Source organism: Strix aluco, chromosome 24 (genome assembly GCF_031877795.1).
Source record: "Strix aluco isolate bStrAlu1 chromosome 24, bStrAlu1.hap1, whole genome shotgun sequence".
NCBI classification, from domain to species: Eukaryota; Metazoa; Chordata; class Aves; order Strigiformes; family Strigidae; genus Strix; species Strix aluco.
In genome coordinates this window covers 4,281,868-4,286,950 of record NC_133954.1, presented here as the reverse complement: position 1 = coordinate 4,286,950, position 5,083 = coordinate 4,281,868, and the positions used below count along the sequence as shown (strand labels likewise).

Here is a 5,083-nt window from a genome sequence, read left to right as displayed (position 1 = left end):
GTGAAATGCTGGGGCATATAAGCCTCAGGCACAGGAGAGGGGCCCTCCTGAAGCAAGAGCCACCTGCCAGGCAGGGCACACAGGTACTGCTGGATGCAGAAGAAACTCCCAGTGCCACCACCACCCGTCAGTGCGGATGGGGAGATGGGCGACTCACTCGGGCACTGGTTGGGCTCTCCATCATTTGCAGGGTGTGCTCGAAGATGGAGGAGGGCATTTGTGTGCAGGGATGCAGCATGGTAAGCCCTGATAGCTGCTGGCTGCGCAGGAGCCAGGGACATCTTCCTCAGCTGCAAGGGACAGTGTCTTGAAAGAAGCCCACTGCCCTTGTCTCACCCTCCCCTTCTTCCAGGAAAGCCAGTGGCTCACCTTTGTGCCTGCAAGATCCCCCACAGTGACACCTGCCCTCTGGCAGCTGGGGAGAGCGTCTGGAGAGAGAAGGACAACGCAGAGGCCCAGACTGGGATGCAGCACAACTTTAATGAGTTAAAAGAAGGAAAGAAGGTCCTCTGAGTGGGGGCCACGGTGCAGGGAGCACCAGGGGTAGCTAGGAGTCTTTGCCTCTTGGCCAGGGTGGAGTTTGCATTGGGCGTCTGCCCGCTTGCCTGCCTGCCCCTGAGAGGGAGAGGGGACAGCATGTCCTTCCTTGGATGGGGCTTAGCAGGTGATCACAGCCCAGGGGAGCAGAAGACAACAGAGAAAAGAGAGAGAGGAAAGAGAGTGAGAAACAGACAAGTTAGACAAGGGCCATGTTTTCAGAGAGCCCAGGCACGCCTCCTCCTGCCATCCTTTGCAGGTGGAGCCATGGATGCTCAGTCTCTCTGAAAGCCATGGCCAGGATCTCTGTGCTCAGTCCATTACCATCTTCTGGGTTGCTGGGGGCCGTTCTGTGGGGCCGCCTGTGGCAGCTTTAGCAGGGGAGGCATGTTCTGCCACAGTAGCGGCTGCCAATGCAGGAGAGGTCACAACACCCGGAGTTGATGGGCACTCCCTGACAGTTGAGGATGCTGCCAACAGCAGCAGAGGTGGAGGAGCCCACAACGGTGTTCTGCGGGAAGGAGCTGAGGATGGGTCCGGGCAGGGTCACCACCACGGGGGAGGGCTCGATGACGACGGTGGAGTTCTGGCACTGCCTGACACAAGGCTCATTGCAGCTGTTGGCCAGCGGGGTCGGGCCACAGGGCTGGCAGCAGGGCTGGCAGGGGTTGCAGCAGGACATGTCTCGGGACTGGAGGTGCACCTGAGAGAGAGGGCAGGGAGGAGCACGGGGGTGCATGAGGAGCAGCCTGTCCACCCACCTCAAGGGACACAAGGCACGTGCTGGCTGGGGAGCTGGAGACTGTGCAGGGAGGCCCACGTGCCTCTTTGCCTGTCTCCCTGGGCACTGAGCAAAGAGAGCCAGGCCCAGGAATGCTCTTTCCTAGCCAACAGCCCAAGAGTCCCCTCAGCCCAGCCCCTCTCCATGCCAGACCTTCTCCCCGTTTCTCCTCCCAGAACAGGCAGCCCCAGGCTCTGGTAATAGGACAGAGCTTCTAACTCACTTGCTTCCAAAGGAGAAGGCGTCAAGCGAAGTGGATGAGAGAGTGAAGAGTTGGGATGGATTTTATACTGGTCCTGCACTGCCCCAGGTCCAGAAGAAACCTCTGTGGAAGTCGTAATTTTCTGAGAAGCTCATCTGAAATGCAAAACATCCCAGCTAATGATACAGGGTATGTTTTGGTTTCCTGCGTGGCTGCCTTCTCATTTCCTTGTTTGGAAGGAGCCCTCGAAGGCTCCTTTTCGGTGCTGGGGTGGGAGGCCCAAGGACTTCTGGGACAGGAGCGCATCTGCGCCAGCAGAAGATGAGCCCCAAGTGCCGGAGGGGTCACGTGCAAGCTGGGGACATTGGCCTGGGGCACTCGTGTGGGCTTGTTTGCAGCCCCATCGGCAGGAAGGGCCCTGCTGCTCCCAGCCCTGCAATCCTTGCCTGGATGCCAAGGGGCTTCCGAGTGTGACAATGTGCCACGTCCTCTTTCTTACACCCTCCATGCTCTCTCTGATGGGCCCTGGCCATTGCCTCTGCAGGCGGGTGGTCAGTGCTGCTGCTTTTGACGTTCTTCCTCCTAATGATGCTCTGAGGAGGCCTTGGAGCTCCTGTTGGGCCTTCTCCTCCGCTCTCTGGGCTCTCCCTGGTGGTCCCCTACCAACACCAATACCATCAGTGTGCCTGGGACCTTGTCTTGCCCCAGGGTGCTCCAGCTCTGCCCTGCCAAGGGGCTTCCCTATGTGTCCTCAGGCGAGTCCACAGTTGCTCATCTAGGCCAGGGTGCTTGCTCACTCGCCCTTGTGTGCATACTGGAGTAATGGGAATGGAAATTCCGCACAGGCATGAGGAAAACTGCTACTGTGAGGGTGGCCAAGCCCAGAAAGCCGAGGCAGATTGTGGAGTCTCCATTCTTGGAGACACTCAGAACCACATGGGCAATGCCCTGATCAACCTGCTCTGTTGGACCCTGCTCTGAGCAAGAGGGTTGGACCTGACCATCTCCAGAGGTGCCTTCCAAGCTCAACACTTCTGAGTTTCTGGGCCTTGGTGATCAGTCACTCATTGGTCATGATGCTCAAGATGCTGCTGAACTTCCTATCTGTGGAGCAAATAAGCTCCTTTGTCAGCTATGTGGCCCGGCTCTCCTTGCTCCACCAACACGTCTGCACTGAGATCTTCCTTCTCGCAGTTGTGGCCTGAGACTGACCTATGGCCATGTGCCAGCCCCAGGAATCCCCAGTGTCATGTGAGTGAGGTCTGTTCCATTGCTGTGGCAAGCCTGAGGGCTGGGGCCACTCTCCCCTTCTTGACACCAATAGCACTCCCTTTTGTTTATCCAACTGCAGCCCCAATGTCATTGACAGCTTCTTCTGAGTGGTGCTGCCTGTGTTGGCCTGTGCCGGGAGCTGCTGGACTGGGGTGCTTCTTGCCTCCAATGGCCACACAAATTCTCTCATGTGCTTCCTGGCCTTGCTGGGCTCCTGTGGGCTGATTCAGCTCTCCACCTGGCAGCAGATACGAGAAGAGAGATGCAAGGTGCTTGCCACTTGGCTGTAGTTGTGCTTCTCTTTGGGCCATTCAGCTCTACTCTTTCTTCCCAGGGTTTTCTGTACCATGGTACATCTTTTTCTTACCAGAGAGAAGGCCACTGGGCTGAAACCACCATTCATGACGTAGGTTGTATTTTGTATGGAGGAACAGAAAGTAGCACACTGGGAATAGTGGAAAGATTGTCAACTACGTCCCACAGGGACACAACTGTGAGAAGTGTGGTTCTGAATGTCTCCAAGAATGGAGACTCCACAATCTGCCTCGGCTTTCTGGGCTTGGCCACCCTCACAGTAGCAGTTTTCCTCATGCCTGTGCGGAATTTCCATTCCCATTACTCCAGTATGCACACAAGGGCGAGTGAGCAAGCACCCTGGCCTAGATGAGCAACTGTGGACTCGCCTGAGGACACATAGGGAAGCCCCTTGGCAGGGCAGAGCTGGAGCACCCTGGGGCAAGACAAGGTCCCAGGCACACTGATGGTATTGGTGTTGGTAGGGGACCACCAGGGAGAGCCCAGAGAGCGGAGGAGAAGGCCCAACAGGAGCTCCAAGGCCTCCTCAGAGCATCATTAGGAGGAAGAACGTCAAAAGCAGCAGCACTGACCACCCGCCTGCAGAGGCAATGGCCAGGGCCCATCAGAGAGAGCATGGAGGGTGTAAGAAAGAGGACGTGGCACATTGTCACACTCGGAAGCCCCTTGGCATCCAGGCAAGGATTGCAGGGCTGGGAGCAGCAGGGCCCTTCCTGCCGATGGGGCTGCAAACAAGCCCACACGAGTGCCCCAGGCCAATGTCCCCAGCTTGCACGTGACCCCTCCGGCACTTGGGGCTCATCTTCTGCTGGCGCAGATGCGCTCCTGTCCCAGAAGTCCTTGGGCCTCCCACCCCAGCACCGAAAAGGAGCCTTCGAGGGCTCCTTCCAAACAAGGAAATGAGAAGGCAGCCACGCAGGAAACCAAAACATACCCTGTATCATTAGCTGGGATGTTTTGCATTTCAGATGAGCTTCTCAGAAAATTACGACTTCCACAGAGGTTTCTTCTGGACCTGGGGCAGTGCAGGACCAGTATAAAATCCATCCCAACTCTTCACTCTCTCATCCACTTCGCTTGACGCCTTCTCCTTTGGAAGCAAGTGAGTTAGAAGCTCTGTCCTATTACCAGAGCCTGGGGCTGCCTGTTCTGGGAGGAGAAACGGGGAGAAGGTCTGGCATGGAGAGGGGCTGGGCTGAGGGGACTCTTGGGCTGTTGGCTAGGAAAGAGCATTCCTGGGCCTGGCTCTCTTTGCTCAGTGCCCAGGGAGACAGGCAAAGAGGCACGTGGGCCTCCCTGCACAGTCTCCAGCTCCCCAGCCAGCACGTGCCTTGTGTCCCTTGAGGTGGGTGGACAGGCTGCTCCTCATGCACCCCCGTGCTCCTCCCTGCCCTCTCTCTCAGGTGCACCTCCAGTCCCGAGACATGTCCTGCTGCAACCCCTGCCAGCCCTGCTGCCAGCCCTGTGGCCCGACCCCGCTGGCCAACAGCTGCAATGAGCCTTGTGTCAGGCAGTGCCAGAACTCCACCGTCGTCATCGAGCCCTCCCCCGTGGTGGTGACCCTGCCCGGACCCATCCTCAGCTCCTTCCCGCAGAACACCGTTGTGGGCTCCTCCACCTCTGCTGCTGTTGGCAGCATCCTCAACTGTCAGGGAGTGCCCATCAACTCCGGGTGTTGTGACCTCTCCTGCATTGGCAGCCGCTACTGTGGCAGAACATGCCTCCCCTGCTAAAGCTGCCACAGGCGGCCCCACAGAACGGCCCCCAGCAACCCAGAAGATGGTAATGGACTGAGCACAGAGATCCTGGCCATGGCTTTCAGAGAGACTGAGCATCCATGGCTCCACCTGCAAAGGATGGCAGGAGGAGGCGTGCCTGGGCTCTCTGAAAACATGGCCCTTGTCTAACTTGTCTGTTTCTCACTCTCTTTCCTCTCTCTCTTTTCTCTGTTGTCTTCTGCTCCCCTGGGCTGTGAT

General features: G+C 57.7%; 2 pseudogenes; one reads left to right on the top strand and one right to left on the bottom strand.

The window, feature by feature from the left end:
- Window positions 1-910: 910 nt before the first annotated feature.
- On the bottom strand, window positions 911-1,675 carry LOC141934433 (feather keratin Cos1-1/Cos1-3/Cos2-1-like; annotated as a pseudogene).
- Window positions 1,676-4,075: 2,400 nt separating this feature from the next.
- On the top strand, window positions 4,076-4,840 carry LOC141933944 (feather keratin Cos1-1/Cos1-3/Cos2-1-like; annotated as a pseudogene).
- The last annotated feature ends 243 nt before the right edge of the window (window positions 4,841-5,083 follow it).